At 33.8% G+C, this 26,887-nt stretch overlaps 1 protein-coding gene across 3 annotated transcripts in view; it reads left to right on the top strand.

Moving 5' to 3' along the window:
* LOC114335606 (uncharacterized) overlaps nucleotides 1-26,887 on the top strand; it is a 342,737-nt gene that overhangs the window by 124,271 nt on the left and 191,579 nt on the right. The window lies entirely within an intron of this gene.

The raw sequence follows: 26,887 nt of genomic DNA, 5'->3' as shown, positions 1-26,887 counted from the left end.
GCGACGGACCCCTAATAACACGCTCTGAGGTTATAAAAGCCATACAATCATCAAAAGATGGGAGAGCGACTGGTCCTGATGAAATTCCAACTGAAATATACAAGCTTATAAATGATAGCAAGTTTTAGAGGCTATAACTTCGTTTTTCAATACCATTTATACCAGCGGACAACTACCTAATGGTTGGTCTAATTCACTGTTTATAGCTCTACCTAAGAAGACAACAGCAAAAACCTGTGCTGATTACAGAACCATCAGTTTGTTAAACCACTTATTGAAAATTTTTCTGAAGGTGATACATGGTCGTATCTACAATAAATGCGAGGAATACCTGGATGACACACAGTTTGGTTTCCGTAACGGGTTTGGAACGAGAGAGGCACTGTTTGGAATGAACGTACTTGCTCAAAGATGTCGAGATACATCTGTAGACATATACTGTTATTTTATTGACTTCCAAAAGGCATTTGATCGTGTTAAGCATTCTATATTGATCGAAGCTCTAAAAGACATTGGCTTGGACAGCAGAGATGTTCGAATAATTGCAAATTTATATTGGAATCAAACAACATCAGTTTTAGTAGATGGTGTGGAATCACAGGCTCTTAATATTAAAAGAGGATTACGGCAGGAATGCCTCTTGTCACCCCTGCTTTTCAACGTTTACTCCGAAAGAATTTGCAGAAAAGCACTTTCTGAAAAACAAGAAGGAATACTTGTGAACGGTGAAGTCATCAATAATTTGGCGATATGCGGACGATACTGTACTCCTAGCTTCTAGTCAAGAAGAACTGCAAAAACTACTTGATAGTGTCGTTGAGAGTTGTAGGGAGGCAGGTCTGGATCTGAACATACGGAAAACCAAAATACTCGTAATATGTAAACAACAGCATATAAAACCATCTATACAGGGTGAGTCACCACTAACGGGACGGAAGATACAGGGAAATGGTAAAATATTTGAAAAAATTTTAAAAAGTTTAAATTAGTAGTTTGTAAGTTGATAAAATCTACATTTTAAAATTATTTTGAAATATACAGGGTGTCCCAATAAATGGCGGCGTATCAAAGTTATATTTTTCCTTATGGAACACCCTGTATTTTGTTGCATTTTTAATTGTCCGCAAAATAGAAGGTATAGTTTCATAAGACTTCCCTATACCTATATACAGAGTGTTGAGTTATGGTGACTTTTCTTAAAATGTAAAGTTTTAAAAGAAGGCTTATTTTCAAGTTATTTAAGAAATTATGAAAAAATACTTTTACATCTAAATAGTTGGATATTGATTGAATGTATTCCATGATTAATTAATACACAATTATTTACAGGATGTTCAACATTTACAGTTTCATTATTGGATTATTCAATGTGTCATATGATGCTTATTTTAAATAGAACACCATGTATATTAATAAATAATTATAGTAAACAGTTTTACCTCTTTCGAATGGTATATGGATGTCCTATACCTAGGTCTAATAGTTTTTGCCTAATTTGCAATTATTTAAATTCTTAATCTGTAAATCGATTTTAAAACAAAAGATGTAGTTAATTAATGGCATTGTATGACATTGTCACGTTATGTACTAATGTATTCCATTATTGATTTATTATTACACATTTATTTACAGGGTGTTCAAAATTGGATTATTTAATGTGTCATATGATACTTATTTTAAATAAAAAGTTTTATATCAAGTTTTGGACCAGATAACAGCGAAACTACAGGGTAACATTCCATGGTGCTTAATGTATGCTGATGATGTCGTGTTAGTAGGAAATAGTGAAAGAGACTTAGAACAAAAACTGGAACAGTGGAGACATGCTCTGGAGGAAAAAGGTTTAAAACTTAGTAGGACAAAAACAGAGTATTTGGAATGTTCATTTAAAGATGGAGCTACTACAAATAAAATGGTATCTTTGGATGGTGAAATGATTGTGAAAAGCAATAGTTTTAAGTACCTAGGATCGGTATTACAGAGTAATGGAGAAATAGATGGAGATGCATGCAGTAGAATTAGGGCTGGATGGATGAAGTGGAAAGAAGCGAGTGGTGTGTTGTGTGACAGAAAAATTCCAATGAAGCTGAAGGGAAAATTCTATAAAACAGCCATAAGACCGGCTATGATGTACGGAACTGAATGTTGGGCAGTGAAAAAGAAAGAGGAACAACGAATGCATGTGGCGGAAATGAGAATGCTTAGATGGATGAGTGGAGTGACAAAGAAGGATAAAATTAGAAATGAGTATATTAGAGGAAGTCTAGGTGTGGCACCAATTGATGCCAAAATGAGAGAGCATAGGTTAAGATGGTTTGGTCATGTTCAACGTCGAGACGTTAATCACCCAATACGAAGAATAGCTGAAGTGCAGATTCCTGGAAGGAGTAGGAGAGGAAGACCAAAGAAGACCTGGGGGGAGGCGATAAGGCAGGACATGTTGGTAAAGGGGATTAACATTGATATGACCCAAGACAGAATTGGGTGGAGAAATGCAATTAGGGAAGCCGACCCCGCATAGGGATAAGGCAAAGAGAATGATGATGATGATACTTATTTTAAATAGAACACCATGTATATTAATAAATTATTATACTAAACACAGGTTCCTCTTTCGAATGGTATAGGGATGTTCTGTAACTAGGAGTCATAGTTTTTGCGTAATTTACAATTTTCTTAAATGGTAAATTGATTTTAAAAATAATACATATTTATAGTCACTCTCGATTTTTAAACAGTACGAAATAAATGTTTGTTTACTGTATCATAATGAAATGAAAATTATGTCTATTTACTAGACCATTATTATGAAAAGTAGGTATATTGGTCTGTATACAATACATTCAAAAAAAATCAGGATCTTCTAAAAAGTCTAAAGTCTATAAACGATAAGTTAAATATTTATCATAATCCTGTTTGGTCTAATACTGGTGTAGTTGAGTTTTATACGGATAATAGTGGTTTCTCTTAACGATTCTAACGGTCGTTTGACTGATTTACAATTTACCCGAAATTTTTTCTTTACTAGTATTTGGGTTTTCTGTAACAGAAAGCAGGACATCAAGCTCCTTGACGTCATCACAAATAACTGGTTTATTTTTATTTAACTTTCCGCATGCAACATTACCAGTAGCACGGAATCTATTGAAATCTCTCAAAAACGTCCTTTTTTGGATGTTGTTTATCAGGATACTTTTGAGCGTAAAGTTAAGAAGGTAAGATACACTTTTGCAAACACTCCCCAATGCAAAGTACCATGTCTACTCTTTTGTAGATAACGTGATTATTCATTTTTAGGAACAATTAAATTTGAATATCATACACGGATGTTTATATTTTTGATAATTACCAGACCGTACTGTCATAAAATGACGATCTTTTTTTTAAACTCGATTTACAGATTAAGAATTTAAATAATTGTAAATTACGCAAAAACTATTAGACCTAGGTAGAGGATATCCATATACCATTCGAAAGAGGTGACTCCGTTTAGTATAATGGTGTATTAATATACATGGTGTTCCATTTAAAATAACCATCATATGACACACTGAATAATCCAATAATGAAACTATAAATTTGAACACCCTGTAAATAATTGTGTAATAATTAATCATGGAATACATTCAACCAATATCCAACTGTTTAGATGTAAAAGTATTTTTTTCATAATTTCTTAAATACCTTGAGAATAAGCCTTCTTTTAAAACTTTACATTTTAAGAAAAGTCACCATAACTCAGAACACTGTACATAGGTATAGGGAAGTCTTATGAAACTATACCTTATTTTTTGAGGACAATTAAAAAATGCAATAAAATACAGGGTGTTCCATAAGAAAAAATATAACTTTGATACGCCGCCATTTATTACGACACCCTGTATATTTCAAAATAATTTTAAAATGTAGATTTTATCAACTTACAAACTACTAATTTAAAATTTTTTTCAAATATTTTACCATTTCGCTGTAATCTTCCGTCCCGTTAGTGGTGACGCACCCTGTATATTTAAATAATACCAAACTTGAGCAAGTTGATAAAATCGTTAACCTTGGACAGCAATTAAATTGTAAAGAAGAAAGTCACGGCGAAGTAAGATCTAGGATAGAGCAGGCTAGAGCGGCTTTTAGAAGGATGTCCAAGGTGTTATGTAACAGAGACCTAAAATTGGCATTGAGGATCTGCCTACTTCGCTGCTACGTGTTCTCGGTCTTACTTTATGGTGTCGAGTCCTGGACTGTGAATAAAATCGATCTAAATCGCCTTGAGGCTTTCGAAATGTGGTGCTATAGAAGAATTTTAAAAGTTTCATGGGTGGAGAAGATTCGAAACTCCACAATACTAGAACGTCTCAGCAAGACTACTGAGATCATAAAAAGCATCAAGGAGAGAAAGCTGGAGTATTTCGGACATGTAGTGAGAGGTCCCAAATATAGGTTGCTAGAACGTATCACGCAAGGAAAAATAGCAGGCAAACGCAGTCCAGGACGAAGAAGAACCTCATGGTTGAAGAACTTGCGAGATTGGTATGGTGTTGATACAAACATGCTATTTAGGGTGGCAGTGAATAAAATTAAGATAGCTATGATGGTAACCAACGTTCTGAAAGGATATGGTACATGAAGAAGAAGATGACTATTTGTATTCTGTTTAAAGCTGCTCTAAAAAGCTGGTTAAAAGAACAATTAAAGATATTTTGCAGGAGCTAGTATTTTGTTTCTTCTTCATTACGTAGCCAAGGTATTGCAGTTTTCGTAACTTAATTTCATTATTCACTTCTGTTTCTTCTGAAATTCTTGCAAGGCTTCTTCATTCGTGACTCTCTTTACGTAAGATATTGTCAGAATATTTCTGTAAAGCCACATCTCGAAAACTTCCACTTTTCTCATCATCGATTCAGTCTATCGATCTAAGCATGTGCATTTTTATGTCGGTACCCAAAGTTCTATTGCAAAAAAAATGTTTTATATACACGTCAGACATTTTGGACATGAATGATAAGCTGAGCATTATTATTAGGTTTCTTGGTAAAGACTAGAAACTTAGTTTTATCCAAGTTAATATTTAAGCCATAATATAAACTTGTCTTAAAGGCATTTTGGACTATTCTCGGCAAATCTTCAATATTCTCTGCCATTGACACGGTGTTGTCAGCGTAACTAAAGTTAATAACAAAGATTCTGTTTATTACAGCGCCAGATGTTTCGTTATCACATACTACTCACCTACAAGTACAAGTTAAATAGCAATGGACAGAGAAGCAAACCTTGATGTACCCTTCTTTTAATTTTGATGTTCTTCGATTGTGTGTTATCCGTTTCGTATGTGCTGTGTCGTGATATTATATGAGTTTACTATTATTCTTATATCTCGCATTTAGGTCTGGATCCCGCGTATGAAAAAAAAGTTGATTAATAGCAAGCTGAAAATTTGTTAATAGCTTAAGGGTGTCTAGTCGGACAAACTTTAATATATGGGAACATTGGAACAGGGGCAGTTTTAATTGTGGAACAGGTTAAAAATTTGGAACGGTCACACCACGAAAACGACACATTTATTTTGTCCGACAGAACAGAGTGAACCTCTCCGAACAGAGATTAAACTCTCATGCAAAAATCAGACTGCTATTTATCACCAAATGGGCGTTTTAATGAGTGGAACATGTAGAATATTTCAAATGACAGGAATTATGACAGGTGATAAATAGCAGTCTGATTTTTGCATGACAGTTTAATCTCTGTTACGAGAGTTTAAGGCTGTTCTGTCGGACAAAATAAATGTGCCGTTTTCGTGGTGTGACCGTTACAAAATTTTTAACCTGTTCCACAATTAAAACTGTCCATGTTCCAGTGTTCCCATATATCAAAGTATATCCGACTAGACACCCTTAAGCTATTAACAAATTTTCAGCTTGCTATTAATCAACTTTTTTTTTCATACGCGGGATCCAGACCTAATTGACACGGTACGTCTGTGTAACTCAAGTTAATAACAATAATTCCGTTTAATACAACGCCAGATGTTTCGTTGTCAAGTACCTTTTATTAATAACTTACGAATAAGTTAAATAACAATGGAGTGAGAATGCAACCTTGCCGTAATACTCTTTTAATTTTGATGTTCTCCGCTTGTATGTTATTGATTTTTATGTGAGCTTTTTGGCAGTAATATAAGTTTTCTATTATGTATTTTTATATATCGCTTATCTACATGCTTTATATACTCAGTGACATTAGAAGTGTTACACCCAGAAGGAATCATTTCTTGAACTTAATTTTTTGGCAACAAATTACATTTTCATTAAGAATTAAACGATAACATTCGCAAGACTTTTTATTGACATGTAATAAAAAAAAAATAATAATGTGTTTGGCGACCCCCTAGCTGAATACACTCCTGTACACGTCTAGGCATTGACAAAATGAGATAATCGATGTCTGGTTGTGGCACCTCGTTTCAAGCAACTTGAATTTCATGGATTAACTGTGCCAGAGTTTGTGGAGGATGGTGCAAATTGGACAGTCTCCTCCCCATCATATCCCACACATGTTCGATAGGATTTAAACCCAGTGAACGGGGTAGCCACGGCAAAGAATTAACGCCAGCTTCTTGGAAAAAGTCCATAGTTTGACTAGCAATATGGGGACGCGCGTTGTTTTCCTGAAAAAGGGCGTTTCGACGGCCGTCTAGATAAGGCAGTAAACTGGTTTTTAAGATGTCATCAACATAACGCGCATCTGTCATACTGCCTCGAAGAAACAAAAGTGGTGATCGGCTACCATGGGCATTAACCCCCCAAACCATTACTCCAACTGTCCTCCAACTGTAGATGATGCCTCTCAACAGCAAACCCGATATCTCGTCGACTTATCGTCTGGCGAAAAGGCGTCATATGGCGGCGTCTTATCATCTTACGACCATCATGCATACCTAAACAAAATCGCGATTCATCGCTGAATGCTGCATTATGCCATTCTGCCACCCAATGCTGCCGTTTTCTGCACCAATTCAAACGTTGAGGAAAGTGGTCCGCAGTCAAAGGAAGCACTCGTGGTGGGCGGAATGCAACCAGTCTAAAGGCTCAAATGCTACAGTAGAGGGTACGTCTAGTAACAGGTCTACCTTCTACTCCAAACTATTGGTCAGCTGTTTGAATCGCAGTAGCAAAACGGTCCCTCAGACCCAGGAGTCCAAGGCGCCTATCTTGACGCCCTGTGGTACGCCTCGGTTGACCAGTTGGTCTTCTTCATGTTCCCTACCTTCGTTTGTCCACACACGACATACCCGCATAACTGACGGCCAATTTCGCGATACGACAAACCCATATCTCTATAGGCAATAATTCTACCACTGTCAAAATCACTAAAATGGTGGTAATTTTGGTGTCTTCGAACTCGAGGCATATTCTTGCACTGAATACAATTAAACTGAGAAATCATAACTAAAATATCTGTACTAACCGGTCTTTATAAATTGGTCTTTTCACAAAGATAAAACTTTATTTTTACAAAAACTATAAAAGATAAAACAATGATATTGTTATCATAGCATGCTTTAAATATAGTCATTGTGCTGCCAAAAAATTAAGTTCAAGGAATGATTCCTTCTGGGTGTAACACTTCTAATGTCACTGAGTATATATAAAAATATCTTTTATATGGCAGACCGACTATGTCTGAACACTTTTGTGATAAAATGCTACATAATAATATTTTATTGTACATATTATGTATATTCTTATGAAAGTTTTTTTAGATTTGGTCACAAAACCTTTGGCCGCATATCTAATTAATACGCAATAAAAAGATAGTCATATTGGCAGTCGAGATTCTTTCGATTTTGGCAATAACCACGTTTCTGATCCATAAATTTAGCACTAATCTGATTAGAGTTTTATACATCCAGTATTTGCATTCCCTAGTAATTATGTCGGATTTTAGATGTCTCAAAAGTTCATTGTACGCTCGATTTGCTGCATAGACTCTGCGCTGAATTATTCAATATTTAAACGAAAAGTCCCTTGAGTCCGGGAATCTTTACTAGTGCGACATCATTTAAAGCGTACTAGGTCTGGATCTCGCGTATGGAAAAAAAAGTTGATTAATAGCAAGCTGAAAATTTGTTAATAGCTTAAGGGTGTCTAGTCGGATTAACTTTGATCTATGGGAACACTGGAACAGGGGCAGTTTTAATTGTGGAACAGGTTAAAAATTTGGAACGATCAGACCACGAAAACGGCACATTTATTTTGTCCGACAGAATAGACTTAAACTCTCCGAACAGAGATTAAACTCTTATGCAAAAATTAGACTGCTATTTATCACCTGTCATAATTCCTGTCATTTGACATATTCTACATGTTCCACTCATTAAAACGCCCATTTGGTGATAAATAGCAGTCTGATTTTTGCATGAGAATTTAATCTCTGTTCGGAGAGTTAAGTCTGTTCTGTCGGACAAAATACATGTACCGTTTTCGTGGTTTGACCGTTCCAAATTTTTAACCTGTTCCACAATTAAAACTCCCTGTTCCATTGTTTCCATATATCAAAGTTTGTCCGACAAGACACCCTTAAGCTATTAACAAATTTTCAGCTTGCTATTAACCTTCCGATGACCAACCTTTTTTTGTTACACGGATGACCAAGGGGGGAAAAATGACCCCAGGTCAAAAATGTCAAAAATGACAATTAACAAAAAAATGAAGTTTTTTTTTATGGCATGGACTTTATGTCATTCAGCCAGTCACAACATGAGTATTAGTGTCATGTGTAGTGTGTATGTTGAGTAAGTGTCTTGTTACTTTGCAAAGTCGACGTCATTAGCGTAAAACTACTTGGAATTGCACATAATAGACGGTATTTGACTAAAAATCAACTTCAGAATATATTTTTTATTCGTAAAATATAGGGATTTTTTTTTATTTCAAAATATGAGGATATCTCGAACGATATTAAAGTCAAATAAAAAAATAATGAGTTAAAAATTGAAAATACTTTTGAATTTATTAAAGAAAAACATAGGCTGGGGTCACAATTTCCCCCGCTTGGTGATCCGAAGGTTAATCAACTTTTTTTTCATACGCGGGATCCAGACCTATTAGTCCCATCTAAAATAGTAAATTGATATGACAAATTATTAATTTGTAAAAGTAAAATAATAATATTATTTTGACTTATGCGTTTTATTCATTTTGTAAATATTGTTTTTGTCGGTACTTTATACATATAGGGTGCGTTCGGACGACCATAGCGGCTGGCTGCCAGCAGAAATCGGCTGAGTGGTTGCATCCAGCCGTGATAGGGAAAGCTTAGTAAATCTCTCAGCGGCTGGCTTCCAGCGGTGACGTCTGACAGCTACTGCTGGCTCAGCTGTCCAGCCGCTGTGGTCGTCCGAACGCACCCATTGCTAATTACCAGAATCTTTTCTCAGAAGGGTTTTCACACAATAATGAAAGGCAACAACACCGTAACCTTTTTCCAGGGTATGCGTAAACATAAACATCAACCCCTCTTTTCAAATAAAATGGCCTGGTAGATTTACAAAAGTTTTTATTTATTTATCAATTAAGTCTTTATTTGGCTCCAAATGTTTATTACTTGTGACTAAATATTTTTTCTACAAAATTTTTCTTGCATTTCATTATTTTGTGTAAATCCTTCAGGTCGATCGCATCCTCGAGGTAGACCGCATACTATAGTAGCACCTTTTTTTATCTAGACAGTTTAAATTTAACTAAATAAAAAATCAAAAAAGAATATTAGAAATATATGGGTAAATATGAATAGTACATTCAAGAACAGTGGTGGGCCCAACGGACCCGAGTTGTCCGGTTACGTAAGTAAAATGTGTTGCCCGGATTAGGGTTAAAGGGGATATTTTTTAACAAGAATCCGCAAATAAACCGAATCAGAACAACCAGACACAGGTAGCATTAATTCCGGACCCCGCAAGTGTCATAGGTTTGCCAAACGGACCCTCAGGGAATATAATTGGAGACCCCTGCTTTAAATGATGACGCACGGTTAAAGATTTACAGACTCAACTGTATATGCGGTAGTGTATTCAAAAATGGAACATGGAGGAGATGATACAATTTCAAATTGTTTGAAATTTACATATAGCGAGCCTAATGTGCTAAAGTTGATAAAGCTTGGCAGATTGAGATGGATTGGTCATATCGAGCGCATGGAACCATCTGAACCAGCAAGAGTAATAACAACATATGGTGGGAAAGCGATCCAAGGGGCGGACAAAACGATATATAGACCAAATACAAATGATGTGAGAAAAGTCGAAACTAGAAAACGACAGTTTGTTAAAAGTATGAATGAGTTAATAGGTCAATTCCTGTAGAGGCAATGATGATGGTTAAAAATATACACATATGACCGTACAGCGAAATTGTCTTCTACGGCGTTTAAGACGCATTATTAAAGAGTTTATAAGAGGAACATATTAGTCAAAAGAAGTCAAAATAAAGATTGATACCTACACAAGAAAGCTATGTTTTGCAGTAACTTCAACGTGAGTTTAAATTTACACCTTGGATTTCGTTGAACCTCCATCGTTTTTTATGAAAGTTGATGAGAAGTTAAGAGGATAGATACCTCAAGAAACAAAAGTGATATGATGATAACTTGCACTTTTATCGTGGGGGTGGGTGCCACCCCTTCTCAAATGTGAAAATTATTTTATTAAAAAGAACCCCATAAATCGACAGAAGGACAAATTCTAAGCAAAATTGGAAACCGCACATATCTTATGGAAAAAATAGTGTCACTCGAATACAATAAAATTTATATTAATAGATTCGCCTCAAAATTATACTTATTTTGTATCACTGCGCCGACTTTGAATTTTAATTAACAATGCCGTAAATTGTAATTAAAGTTTATCAAAATCACATTTTTGAAATTCATAAAAAGGCTATTCATAAATACTATTCGTCTATTTAATATACTTAGTATGTATATGTAATATTATAATATACACATAGTTTCAAAAGTTATGCATCACCCCTCGTATACACGATGTTTACGCTTTTATAAATCCGTATATTTTTTTTGGCTTTAAGGTAAAACCCACACAGCCAGTTACAAATTTTGTAAAAGAGAGTGCAAGGATTTGACACAAGGATTACAAACACTCTTCTCGCCCAGGGGCCGACCAGGGCATTTTAATCCGTATCTTTATCACATATTTAATGGGCCTTTTTTTTTATAAAAAATATACCATTTTTGGTTTTTTATTTCATTTGATTACCCATTTAATTGACCTGGTTTTGCCAAGGTGTAAACATTTGAAAAATTTATTCTGGTGAATTAAAAATGAATCGTACTTTAATTTGTGAGTTGGACCGTATAAGGCCGATGCCACATTATACGTTTTGACCGGATGCGTTTCCGCCGCATCCGGTGAAAACGCATAGTGTGACAGATCGGTCCGGTTGCGTTGGAAACGGATGCGTTTTGAGTCATCGGTACGCGCTTACAAACTGCACCAGACTAAACGCATAGTGTGACAGGTCGGTCCGGTTGCATTGGAAACGGATGCGTTTTCACCGCATCCGGTCAAAACGCATAATGTGGCATCGGCCTAAGAGTTATCGATTTAGTTGAAGAAGGTCATTCACAGCGATTCGTGGCGGAAAGAGTTTGTGTTTGTCAGAATGATGTCTCATGGATATGAAATAGGTTCCTGGAGACAAACTCGATACGGAATAGAGCTCGGTCTGGTAGACCCCGAGTTACCAATGATCAACAGAATAGATATATCAGAATTTCCATCTGTAAAAATTCTTCTATATTTGTGCCAGACCTCCTAAGAGAATTCAGGCATGCTACAGGAGTCAGAATAACGTTGGCTACAATAAAAAGAAGAATTTTAGACTCAGGCTTGAGGAGTCGTCGACCAATAACAGTTCCTCAGCCCCAATCTAGACATGTTTTGGACCGCCTCCAGTGGGCTCAAGAACACATACAGCTCCCCCAACAGTTTTGGAATTTTGTGCTTTTTTCAGACGAGACTATAATCTGTTTAACTAGTGATAACCGGCGAATTCGTGTGTGGCTAGTTGTGCAGCTCTTGTTGGCTGTCGCCAACAAGAGATAATTTAATTTTATTGCGTGATAATGGACCTCTACATACCATTAGAGTAACTACATACATCATTGAAGCAGGAGGTATTCCTTGTTTGGAGTGGCCTGCTTGCTCACCCGAGCTCAATCCTATAGAATATTTGTGAGATATGCTTAAAAGAAAAATTAGAGCTCGCCGGGATAATCCACAAAACACCGCACGGTTAGTACAAGCTGCTCTTAAAGGATGGAGCCTACCACAACAAAATGTTGATAATTTGATTAGGAGCGTGCTCACGCAAACTGAAGCTTGCATAAGGACTAGAAGCCCGATCAGGGAACGCAAAAGTTTACGAAAACCTCCAAAAAAATAAAGGAAGGATGATTTGGGAATAGGCAGTTAAAATTGTCTGTTATTATATGAGAAAAACTTTACAATTCTACATCCCCTCCATTTTACAAAAATTGGAAAATACGGGGTGAAAAATATTTTCTCGGGGGTGAAAAAATATACGTTCAAAATAAGTCCGGAATTGGACAAAATGACTAATTCTAAGTAACTTTTGTTCTATAGAGTTTTTTTTACTTAGTCAATACTTTTCGAGTTATTTGCGGGTGAATGTGTTCAGTTTTAACCAAAAAAAATGTTTTTGGGCGGTTTTTCGGAGATAACTCAAAAAGTAAGTATTTTAGCGAAAAAAATATTCTTAGTAAAAATATAGCTTATAAAAAATTGAAAAAAAAACGGTGTATGCGTGAGGTCTGCAGACCCAATACCAGTAGAAGCAGAGTTGCAGCTAATGAAATTTAGGTTCTTCTTCGTCAAATTCCAAATCGAATATTTCAATGTGAAATAACCAAAAAACGGAGCACTTTTCGGGAAAAATTCATTTCGACTTTTTTAAAGTGTTTAAAAAAAGGTTTATTTTTGTTTATTAAAAAAACTTCTAACAATAAAAGTAAGTGAGTTACGCTCAAAATATTGTTGGTCTCTTTTATTTTTTGGTAAAAAAATGGCGAAAATCACCCCTTAATTAGCTTCTCAAATAAAATTAATCGTTACCGCTTTACAAGTTACCTTACTTATGTATTGTTTATATTATCTATACGTTACATTTGTTCAAAGTGCCCAGTTAAAAAAAATTGGGTTTAAAATAAAACATTTTTTTTAATTTTGCGTAATTGTTTATGGAATTAACTTAAAAACAACTAGGAATACCAAAAATCTCAAAGAGTAATACAATGCACGTTTTGCTTTTCTGAATATTTTACTTTATCGTACTATATACGTAGTATAGTATAATATTACTTTATCGTACTATATACGTAGTATAGTATAATAGATAAAGTTATAGGATCGTGCAAAAAAAAATTTTTCAGATTTCACTTTTTTTCGACGTTTTGAGTCCCCCTGAGTCTAAAAAGCAAATAAAAAAACATGTCGGAAGTATGTACGTACGTATGTACGTACGTATGTACGTACGTATGTCGCCACCGCCCAGCAAAAACTACTGGACCGATTTTGATGAAATTCGGTATGAGTAAGTTTAAGAGAATTTTGTCGAGAAACTAAGCTTTTAAAAAAAATCTCTCAAAGGGGGGCCGAAATAGGGGGGTTATTTAGGGCCCATTTTTGCAAATTTTGACAGAAATAAATGAAATTCAACTCAAAGTAAGCTCATCGATAGGTAAATAAAAGTACGGAATTTGACATTTCCAAATTCAAAATGGCGGCCAACATGGCCGACCGCCCTCCCGACACATTTCCCTATCTATCTAAAAAGTTTTTGAAGATAAGTTTAATTTGAAAAAGTCGTTATATAGCCTAAAGATGGGGCTATAAGAAAGATGTTATCGTTTTTCAGAAAAAGTTACGGGTTGCCTATATTTAAGGGGTCAAATTTTGACATAAATTTGAACTAGATTTTCTCAAAAATGGCTCCAAGGAATTTTTTTATTTTTTGATATATTTTTGATATCCTATCAGTAAATTGAATGACATTAGTCGTATATCTTAACTCCCCATAGGAGGGGAGTTATGAATTTTTTATAAAAAAATATTCGAGTGCCCGTAACTTCCTTCTTAATAGAAACTAAAATTTGAAATTTTGCAGACATATATGGTATTTTATTATCTATTATCACAATAAATTTTACCAAAAACATGGCTTCCGGTTGAACCGGAAATGAATAAAAAATCTTAATTTTTTTGATACGCCCTGTATATTTTAACACATTTTGAAAGAATGCAAAATTACCTTTCCAATGACATCAAATTTATTACTATAGCTCAAAAACTCGAAAAGTTACGGTAAATAGAAATTTTGCTATAGGCTAAGGCTCCACGGTCGAGAAATTGACGCTAGCAGTAGCCGTAAAACGAACTTAAGGTTCCGCGGAACGGAATAGGAATAGCCGAACTGAACCGACTACGCACAAGTCCTGTAGTCGGTACAGTTCGGCTATTCCTATTCCGTTCCGCGGAACCTTAAGTTCCTTTTACGGCTACTGCTAGCGTCAATTTCCAGCCCGTGGAGCCGTAGCCATAATCTTATGTGTGTCCTCTCTCACGCGTTCATAGCAGAGCATTATTGTAGAGCAGTCAATGAGGGTATTTGGCTCCGAATTCCATCCTACTACATTGATGTACTTGATATTTTCACAGTAAGTAGGGAATAGCTCAAGAAACAAAATCTACCCTATATACTATGGCGCTTTTATCTTGGGGCGGTTCCCACTTCTTCAATGGGGTGGAAAATTTGTTGGTCAAAATAAGCACGGAAGTGGCTGAAGAACCTATTTCTAATCAAAAACTGGTCTATACTTTTTTTTGAGAACTCAATACTTTTTGAGTTATGCGTAGTTGAAAATTGGCCATTTTCATTGAAAAATGACACCTTTTCGGACGGATTTTTTGTGAATACCTTAAAAACTATGCATCGAACTAAAAACTCTATATAAAATATTTTTTAGATTATAAATAATAAAGAGATTCGTTCCTTCGTAAATGTTCTATTTATAATACAAAAAGAGATATGGTAGGTGAAAATAGTTTGTTTTTTGGTGCATGCTCAAATTGGTGTATTCAACTTGAAATAACAGAGGAACGGTAGGTTTTAGGTGTATAATGCTACCAACACCTTTTGTAGTGTTTGAAAAGGCCTTTAAAACGAGCACCGTTAAATGTCGGTTACTTACAAACTAAGCGAGATATGGTGCAAAAAATATAATGACTAATGTACTTTAAGGAAAAATGAAAAGTATATACATTTAACTCCCCATCCACCATAATTTAAATGCATTGTTTTTCTTCTCAATACCTTTTAATATAGTGTTATTTCTACTTTCAAAAAGTTAAACGGGTTTAAAATGAATGGTTTTTTTAAAAAATGTGATCAAATTATAGAATGAATTTTTAAATTTTCTTAAAAATCTTCCTTTTTCTCCATGTAATTCGAAAATAAAAATATTTCACCCATGAGAAGTGGTGGGAACTTCCCCCATGATAAAAGCGCCATAGTATATAGGATAGACTTTGAATTAGGAGATTGGGCTACTCCCAAAATTTCATTAAAATCCATGCAGTAGGATAGAATTTGGAGATAATATCTTGTTCTTAATCTCGCGCATTGACTGGCCTAATCGAAATAGAATGAAATGCAAATATTGTAAACTATTAATTTCTCAGAAAAATGAACTAATTTGAAATGAAAGTATGACTATAATATTCTATTGATTTATGCAATAATCTACACATCTATAGTGTGTCCCCGAAATATGGCATCGAACATTTTCTCAAATGCAGGAATTAATGATGCGTAGAACCATAAAATACTTTTAAGTACAGTAGGTGTTTCTAAAATATCAAAATAACGAGTAACTTTGTTATTTTTATAGAATGCCAATATCTAGTACCATAACGATAATAGATCGGCACGATAAAGTTCTCGGGCGGCCCTTCCGTCCAGCGTTTTTGATTTTTTATTTTCTTGTTAGACAAAATTGATTGTGCTATGCCTGTTCAAAATTTGCCTAAACTCGTGATTAGTTACTCGTTCAAGACATTTTAACTACAGCTTTTTCAAAACGAGGCACTTTGAACCGATGAAACTTACAGATCATATAAATAATACATACACAAAGTAACTTGTGAAGTGGTTTTGTTAATATGTGTATGTGATGCTAATTAGGGGGTGATTTTCGCGATTTTTTTTACCAAAAACTAAAAGGGACCAACAATATTTGGAGCGTAATTCACTTACTTTTAATCTTACAAGTTTTTTTAAAAAACAAAAACAAACCTTTTTTAAACACGTTAAAAAAGTTAAAATGAATTTTCCCCTAAAAGTGCTCCATTTTTGGGTTATTTCACATTGAAATATTCGATTTGGAATTTGACGAAGAAGAACCTACTTTTCATTAGCTGCAACTCTGCTTCTACTGGGTCTAAAGACCTCATGTATACACCATTTTTTAAAAAAAATTTATGGGCTATATTTTTGCTAAGAATATTTTTTTCACTAAAATACTTACTTTTTGAGTTATCTCAGAAAAACCGTCCAAAAACTTGTTTTATTTTGTTAAACATGATCATATTCACTCGCAAATAACTCGAAAAGTATTGACTTAGTGAACAAACTCTATAGAAGAAAAGTTGTTTAGAATTAGTCATTTTGTCCAATTCCGATCTTATTTTGAATGTATTTTTTTCATCTTCGAGAGGGGGTATTCCCCTCCATTTTACAAAAATGGATGTAGAATTGTAAACATTTTCTTATATAATAATAGACAATTTTTCAACTACCCATTCCCAAATTTTCATCCTTCCTTTATTTTTTTGGTGTCACATTGTTCTTTGATCGGGCTATAGAGGTGATAACACTGACTACCACAAAATACAAAATAAAAACAATTTAAACATTATTCGTTTTACATTGAAATTTTGTATGCTATTGACTTTAAAACAACTACTTTCAATTTGTTTGTTAAATAATTTATTGTTTTATTTAATTGTTATGTATTTGTTATTAAATTGCTTTAAAATAAATATTGTTTGACTTCGTGTATTCGTTTTTTTAAATTCGCACGAAATAATAAGAAATATCAGATGAATCCATATAAGTTTGGGTGTGTGCAGTAATTACTGAAGCAAATTTAAAAGTAATTAAAGTAAAAACTAAGTGAAAGTGATTTGTATACGGAATATTGAAATTGTAAGCAGATAAAATTTATTAGTTTCATCTATTTGGATTTAAATATTAAAGTAAATCACGACAATTACTTTTATATTATCCAATTTCTATGAACTGGTATCAAAGCGAAACCTGTAAAACAGCACCGGTTTTAGTTTGATTTTAAATCCATTTAAAAAATGTAATCTTCCAGTCAAATACCACAAATTGCATCATACTCAAAAGCAGTAGTTAATTAACCACGTAGTATATTAATCACAAACAGAGACCAAACTATTCTATTTAACACTCTAGAGGATTGTAAAATTAATGACTACCTTGAAGGATTGAGTCAGCATTTAGAACCAAAAAAATATATTTTCGCATCCCGCATATCAAACGGTAGAATATGCATATTCTATCATCTAAAAACTTATACGACATTCTTTCACGGTTTTTGCTATAAATTTTAAAGAACTGCTTGGATTGACATACAATTTGGCATACGCATAGTTAACATGTCAAAGAAAAAAACTAATATTGTGCCGATGTGTGCTATTGCCCTGGGGGTGACTTTCACCCCCTCTCGGGGGTGAAAAAATATATATCCAAAATAAGTCCGGAAATGGATAAATTGACTAATTATAATTCATTTTTGTACCATGGCGTTTTTTCACAAAGTCAATACTTTACGAGTTCTTTGCAAGTGAATATGTTCATTTTCAACTATTAGACGGTTTTTCGCAAATAACTCAAAAAGTAAGTATTTTGTCGAAAAAAACATTCTAAACAAAAATATAGCCTGTAAAAAAGTGAAAAAAATAGTGTATATATAGGTCTTTATACCTAACAGAAGCAGAGTTAAAGCTAATGAAAAATAGGTTCATATTCGACAAATTCCAAATCGAATATTTTAACTTGAAATAACCAGAAAATGAAACACTTTTCGGGGTGAACTCATTTACAACTTTTTTAAACTGTTTAAAAAGCTTGATTTCTGTTTTCATAAAAAAAGTTTCTAGCGTCAAATGTAAGCAAGTTACGCTCAAAATAAAGTTTGTCTCTTTTGTTTTGGCAAAAAAAAACAGGAAGATTACCCCCTAATTAGCAACTTAAATGAGATTAATTCTTACCGCTTCACAAGCGACTTTACTAACGTTGTGTTTATTTGATCTGTAGGTTTCATCGATTCAAAGTGCTTATTTTCGAAAAAATTTCGTTTTAAAATAAAATTTTTAAAATTTTTTATTTTGATAAAAACTATTTTTTTTTTAAATAAGTTTGTTAGAGATGCCAAAAATTTCAAACAATAAACAAAGTCAGCTTTGTCTTTGTAAATATTTTGTATTTTGCTGTTTTTCTGTAAAAGAATAATTGGTTAAGATTTGGTGTTTTTAAATTTTTGAATACACTCCTGATTAGTGGCTCGTTCAAGCCCTTTTAACTGCAGCCCTTTTAAAAATAAGGACTTTGAACCTATGAAACTTACAGATCATATAATATGATCTATATGTAAATATATTATAAACTATACATACACGAGTAAAGAAACGTGTGAAGTTGTAACGATTAAGTTAATTTGAGATGCTAATTAGGGGTGATTTTCCCAATTTTTTTGCCAAAAAAGGGACTATCTTTATTTTGAGCGCAACTTGTTCACTTTTGATACTAGAATTTTTTTTATAAAACAAATAGGTCTGGATCCAGCGTATAAAAAAAAGTTGATTAATAGCAAGCTGAAAATTTGTTAATAGCTTAAGGGTGTCTAGTCGGATAAACTTTTATATATGGGAACACTGGAACAGGGGCAGTTTTAATTGTGGAACAGGTTAAAAATTTGGAACAGTCAGACCACGAAAACGGCACCTTTATTTTGTCCGACAGAATAGACTTAAGCTCTCCGAACAGAGATTAAACTCTTATGCAAAAATCAGACTGCTATTTATCACCTGTCATAATTCCTGTCATTTGACATATTCTACATGTTCCACCCATTAAAACGCCCATTTGGTGATAAATAGCAGTCTGATTTTTACATGAGAGTTTAATCTCTGTTCGGAGAGTTTAAGTCTGTTCTGTCGGACAAAATATATGTGCCGTTTTCGTGGTCTGACCGTCCCAAATTTTTAACCTGTTCCACAATTAAAACTTCCCCTCTTCCAGTGTTCCCATTTATCAAAGTTTGTCCGACTAGACACCCTTAAGCTATTAACAAATTGTCAGCTTGCTATTAATCAACTTTTTTTTCATACGCGGGATCCAGACCTAAAAAGTTAAGCTTTTTTTAAACAGTATAAAAAAGTTAAAATGAGTTTTACCCAAAAAGTGCTTCATTTTTTGGGTATTTTAAGTTAAAATATTTGATTTGGAATTTGACGAATATGAACCCAGTTTTCACATGAAAACATTTTTCATTAGCTTTAACTCTGCTTCTTTTAGGTATAGAGACCTAATATATATCTACACCATTTTTCTTTCACTTTTTTACAGGCTATATTTTGGCTTAGAATGTTTTTTTCGACAAAATACTTATTTTGTGAGTTATTTGCGAAAAACCGTCTAAAAGCGTGGTTACTTTGTTGAAAAATGAACATATTCACTCGTAAATAACTTAAAAATTATTGAATTGGTAAAAAAACTTTATAGAAAAGAAGTTCCGTAGAATTAGTCAGTTTATCCATTTCCGGATTTATTTTGGACATAAATTTTTTCACCCGTCAGAGGGGGTGAAAGTCACCCCCAGGGCAAAAGCACACATCGGCACAATATCACTTTTGTTCTTTGACTTGTTTGCTATGTGTATGCCAAATTTTATGTTAATCCAAGCGGTTCTTTAAAATTAAGTAGTTTTGCAATATTTTACCGTTAAACAACGTACTACTTATTAGTGGATAAATTTATAGCAGAAACGAAGAAAATAAAAGTAAATGGAAATATACTAGAAGCGAGAAGATTAATACCTCCATCAGTCCGCTTAATTATATCCAATGTGTTTCCAAGCATACCTTCCAACTTAATAAAAGACGAATTAATAAAATTAAGTTTAAATCCTCTCTCAGACATATTATACATACGGATAGGGGCAACCAATCCTGCTTTCAGTCATATTCTAAGCTTTCGACGCCAAATTTTCGTTTCACCTTTGTCAGAAAACTTTGTACTACCTGAATCTTTCATCATCGAGTTAGAATAAGCATCATATCGCATATTTATAGCCCAAAACGAAACATGTTTCAAATTCAAATTAACTGAACACCAGACATCTAATTGTCCAATTATTTCACCTTATAACCATCCTTAGAGTGATAATGCAGTGCAAACAGAGACGAGATAATTCATCAATAAAACATACTCAACAAGATAATCTACAAAATACTCCCACAATTTCAAATCCCACTCCCTCCACACTTACTATACGTCTTCTCAAACCACATCACAAACAGTAGCCATCATCCCGCATTTACCAATAAACTTAACCCAACAACTTTCACTACAAAATACATCCATACATTTGACCACTTCTTCAGTTAACACCACAATCGCAACTCCTACATCGCATCGTCTGAGCCATCCTCTAATACCCTAAAACAAAAATCAACCTCACCTGAAACAAGCCAACACTTATACCCTATTCCACGACCATACGCCTGTTGTGGATTATCTCGACAACGAATATTTTAGTGTGCAAATTATGAAGAACGAAAGTAAATTGCAAAATACATTGTTGTTTATTGGAACAATTATTAGAGCCATTTAATTTCGCACTTCTTATGTTGCACACTAAAATATGCGTTGTCGTGATAATCCAAGACAGTCGTATATTCGTGGAATAGCTCACACCTCCAAATAAAAATACACATATGAATACTCACGAACCCCAGATAAGTTCGAACAAAGCATCCGGAACAGAACCTTAGAAGATGCGATCTCGCCACCCGCCGAAGACAACTTCGAAAAACCTAAACTTCAATTAAAGAAAAAAACCAAAGCTGATGACAAAAACTTAACAGATGAGATAACAAATCTTCAAACATTACTAGAACCAGGTAGAGAATATGTAGAAAGCGAAATGCAATTGTTAAGCTTCGATCAAGTAGTGGATATATTCGAAATTATACAAGGAGCAAATGCACTTATAAAGTTTCTAACGGATTTACATCCATATTATACCGACAAAAGAATCAAAAACAAAAGCACCAGATTAATACGGAAACTTGGCAAACACATTAGGCGAGCGGGAGATATCCCTAAAATGACCAGGTACTGACCACGGAGAGGTGAATGTCTAATTTTATTCATATGTTATATTTTTGAAGGTGCTAAAAACGAAAATAAGGGTTATTTTGAATTTTATGTAGGGGAACATTGTCAAAATCGCAATTTTATCCTAAAAATTAAAAAAAAGAAATCACGTTTTCTTGCGTTTACCTCGCTACAACTCAGTTCCATTTTAACATTTTTTTCTGAAATTTTTACAGTATATATTTCTCACCTTTCTTAAGAAAATGGTACTTACTTCAAGCTTTCAGTCTTATTCTAATAAAAGTTATACATTTTTTAAAGTGAAAGGTGCAGATTTCTGAATTGCAAAGTTTAATCGCAAAAGTTGAGCGACGATGTTTGAAATTTAGCTTTTTAATCAAGTGTATGTTAAAGTATAGAGTACAAAGAAGTTTTTTGGAAAGTTTTAGATCAAAATGTTTTATAGAACAAAAAATAGTGCAACTTTTATTATCGGCATTAGAAATCCCCAATATAAGGTTATTTTTCGAGATACTGACCATGGGTGGTGAATGGCTAATTTTGGTCTTAGATTATGTTTCTGACGGCGGCGGCGCTGAAAACGAAAATGAAATTTATTTTAAATTTTAGGTGGGGGAATATTGTCAAAATCGCAATTTAAGCATAAAAATTGAAAAAAATCACGATTGTTTTCGTTTAACTCGCTACAATTCGGGTCCATTTTAGTATTTTTTTCACTATACGTTGCTCACTTTTTTGAAGACAACGGTATCAGTTTTAAGATTTTAGTCTTATTCTAGTAAATGTTATGAATTTTTTAAAGTACAAGGTAAAGATTCGTGAATTGCAAAGTTTCATCGCAAAAGTTGAGAGGCAAAATTAAAAATTTATCTTATTAATCACGTTTATGTTAAAACATAGAGTACAAAGAAGTTTTCTGGAAAGTTTCAGTTACAAATGTTTATTAGAAAAAAAAAATGGCGTAACTTTTAATATATACGTTATACATTCCCAAAATAACACTTAATTTTCGAGATACTGACCATGGGAGGTGAATGGATAATTTTGGTATTATTTTATGTTTTCGATGGTGCTGACAATGAAAAAGTGGTTTATTTTAATTTTATGTGAGGAAACATTGTCAAAATCGCAATTTTAACCTAAAAATGAAAAAAAAATGAAGTCACGAATTTTTAGGTTTAACTCACTACAAGTCTGTTCCATTTTAATATTTTTTCTACAATTTCTACAGCATATATTTCTCACCTTTGTAAAGACTATGAAAGTAACTGTAGTCTTTCAGTCTTTTTTTAATAAAAGTTATGAATTTTTAAAAATAAAAGGTACAGATTCGTGAATTGCAGAGTTAAATCGCAAAAATTAAGTGACAAAATTTAAAATTTATTTATTTGATTTTGTTCATATTAAACCAGAGAGTTCAAAGAAGTTTCATGGGGAGTTTTAGGTCTAGATGTGTTATAGAAAAAATATGGTGCAACTTTTAATTTTAAGAAAAACGTGGTTTAACTTTTTTTTTATTTTTAGAGCAAAATTGCGATTTTGACAATGTTCTTTTACCTAAAATTCAAAATAAGCTTGATTTTCGTTTTCAGCACCATCATAAAGTAAGTAAGACCAAAATTAGCCATTCACCACCAATGATCAGTATCTCGAGAAATTTGCGTTATTTTGGGGATTTATAACGTAAATGTTAAACGCTTCACCATTTGTTTTCTATAAAACATTTTGATCCAAATCTTTCCAGAAAACTTCTTTGTACTCATGTTTTATTTTTGAATTTGATTTAAAATCTATATTTCAAATTTTGTCAGTCAAATTTTGCGATTTAACTTTGCAATTCACGAATTTGCACCTTGTACTTTAAAATATTCATAACTTTTACTAAAATAAGACCAAAAACTTAAGGCAGGAACCATTGTCTTCAGAAATGTGAGCGATATATTTATAGTGTACAAAGTTTAGAAAACAATATTAAAACGGACTAGAGTTGTAACGAGCTGAACGCAAAAAAACGTGATTAATTTTTTTTTATTTTTAGGTTACAATTGCAATTTTGACAATGTTCCCCCACCTAAAATGTAAAATAAATTTCATTTTAGTTTTTGTCACGATCAAAAACATAATCTAAGACCAAAATTGGCCATTCACCACCCATGGTCAGTCTCTCGAAAAATAAGCGTTATATTGGGTATTTCTAACGTCAACATTAAAAGTTGCACTATTTTTTTTCTATAAAACTTTTTGATCTAAAACTTACCAGAAAACTTCTTTGTACTCTCTACTTTAACATAAACGTGATTAGGAAGCTAAATTTTAAACGTCGTCATACAACTTTTGCGATTAAACTTTGCGATGCACAAATCCGCACCTTTTTCTTTGAAAAATTCATAACCTTTATCAGGAGAAGAATAAAAGCTTGAAATAGGTACCGTTGTCTTCAGAGATGTTAGAGCTATATATTGTAAAAATTTAAGAAAAAAATATTAAAACGAAACAGAGTTTTAGCGAGGTAAACGCAAAAAAACATGATTTTTTTTTGTTTTTAGGTTAAAATTGCGATTTTGACAATGTTACCCCACATAAATTTCAAAATAAACTTCATTTTCGTTTTTAGCACCCTCGAAAATATAAAATATGACCACCCCTTCGTGGTCAGTATCTCGAAAACTAAGTGCTTTTTTGAGGGTGTCCCGCTCGTGTAATAGATTTACTCTATGCAGTAAAAACTTCATTGTCGGGAGAAGATTCCAACTAATCTGTAAATTCATCTAAAGAATAATTACATTCACTTCTCTACTCCAATGGAACTTAAATGGGTTGTATACCTACCCATTTCGAAAAAGTAAAACATATTATATACCAAAAACTGGGGAGCAGATCAAAATACACTATTACATGTATATCAATTTTTAGTTAGTTTCAAACTCGACCATGGTGCGTTAGTTTATTCATCAAGCATAGTATCAGTATTGAAAACTTTAGAAACTGTTCAAAACACAGCACAACGAATAGCTACAGGTGCATTTCGAACGACACCAGTTAAAAAAGTTTACAATGCTTAACAGGGGAACCACCCCTAAGTTTACGATGCAAATATCTTTCTCTCTTATATGCTTCTAAAATAGCCAGTAATAAAGAACACACTACTTATACCAATACGTTCACAAATCGATTTCAAGACACTTTCTCTGCAACAAGATTAGATCCACCATTTTACGAAAGAGTTAGAAGAAACCTTCATGACCTACATCTTCAATTTCCTGAAATTTTCCCAAAAAATTTTCTAACTTCTTCACTTTGGTGAATACCAATTCCGAAAACTAATACTAACCTTAGTAGATACAAAAAAAGTGAGACTATAACAGACCTGATCAAGCAATCATTCTTAATAGAAATGGAAACTTATAAAAATCACTATAAGGTATACACTGACGCATCCAAATCATCAGACGGTGTTGGTGCAGCCATCCTCACACCCAATACATCATTAAAATTTAAATTGAATCCTATTACTTCGTCATTCACTGCAGAGTTGTATGCAATATTACCATCTCTCTGTCTCTTGTCGTTTTCCCATTACTGAGGATCGTGATTTCTTTCAATATTCCTAACAATGTTTCTCCATTGGTCTCTATCTTCAGCTGCTCTAAGAGCTTCGCAGAATTAGTTTCCAGCTGAACTCTTATTTTGATCGGACCATCTTGTTGGTGATCGTCCTCTTGATCTTCTCCTTGGAACGTTTCCAGAAACAATTAATTTCTCCAAACTGTCGTCACCTCTACGAACCACGTGACCAAGGAATTGCAGAATTTGTTGCAGACATATTGTAGACAGCCTTTTTTTTAATCTTGAGTTGGTTTAGAATATAATCGTTTGTCCTATGAACTGTCCAAGGTATGTGCAGCATTCTTCTGCAGCACCACATCTCAAAGGCATCAAATTTTTTGACGCTCGTATGCGCGAAAGAGTCCAAGTCTCTGCTCCGTATAGAAATATTGAGAATACAAGGGCATTCACCAGTATCATCTTGATATTTTGAGAGATAGATCTGTCTTTCCAAACTTTAGTTAGGCGACTCATCGCATTTTTTGCCATACCAATAGGTCTCCGAACTTCTGCTTCACAGTTACCATTCTTTAGTTATACTAGACCCGAGATAGACAAAGGTATTTACTACCTGGTATTTCTGTAACATGTTAGTCAGTTGAATAGTGTCGAATAGCACTAGTGTCGAATATTACCAGCACTTATCCACATAAAAGAGTCGAAACAGACCTCGTCTCTCATAAAAACCGATTCTAAGCTCACTTCACACTATCAAACGTCTATACACCAATAATCCAATTATGTACCTCACATATCCATTCAGAAATAGCGATCCTAAATAAAAATAAGATCACTGTCAACTTTATGTTTGTCCCATCGCATTCAGGTATACAAGGAAATGAAGAAGCAGATCTACTAGCCCGATTAGCATCCTTCAGCCAGGACTCCATTCTTATATATTAACGAGGTTTCTTCCGATGACTTAAAGTCAGAAAAAAAATATAAAGTGTTAAATGCGTGGCAAAATAGGTGGAGTGAATCGCAAAATAAACTCAAGGAAATTAAACAATTAGTGAAACCGTGGGCGTGGCTCCAACCAACAGCGAACAGCCCGATTAAGTGAGAATAACGCTTTTGCGGCTGGGACACAGCAACTTAACACATAAACACCTCTTTAGGCGAACTGTGCCGCCTATTTGTGAAAACTGTGAAACAACACTCTCCATGAAGCATATTTTTATATTAACCAAAATATATGAATCAACAAGAAAGAAGTACACTATCCCAAAGAATATAGAGGAAGCCTTAGGAGTAAACATGAACGTTAAAAACACAATAAGTTATCTTAAAGACTCTGGACTGTATCACTTATTGTAATTTTCACTAACTTTATCTTTATAATATTTCTAAGATCGCTAAAAACCCTTATGGTTGCAGCGTAAATAAATAAAAAAAATAATATCAAGTTTTAATTCAACGTTTTTGGTCTCTCGGGCGAAACGGAAGGGGTTTTTTTGAAAACGGCCTAATTGGCGTATTTTTCGAAACTGGCACAACAATAAAAGCCATCAACAATATGCATCAGTGGCGTAGCGTAGTGGGGGCGGCAGGGGCGGCCCGCCCCGGGCGGCACTTTTTAGGGGGCGGCAAAATTTAACAATAAATAATAAAAATATTTTGTAAATATTTGAACCATTTTTATTTATATTTTTATCGCAACTACAAATTCGTAGCGATTGAAAGGAGCACGGAATTTTTCATTACTTATTTTGTGACGAATTCGAGGAATTCCTTTTCTTTGAATGATATTTTGTAGCGACTGGCAA

The sequence above is a fragment of the Diabrotica virgifera genome, chromosome 6, assembly GCF_917563875.1.
Source record: "Diabrotica virgifera virgifera chromosome 6, PGI_DIABVI_V3a".
Classification (NCBI taxonomy): domain Eukaryota; kingdom Metazoa; phylum Arthropoda; class Insecta; order Coleoptera; family Chrysomelidae; genus Diabrotica; species Diabrotica virgifera.
The sequence above is the reverse complement of the archived record's forward strand: the minus strand, read 5'-3'. Positions and strand labels throughout refer to the sequence as shown.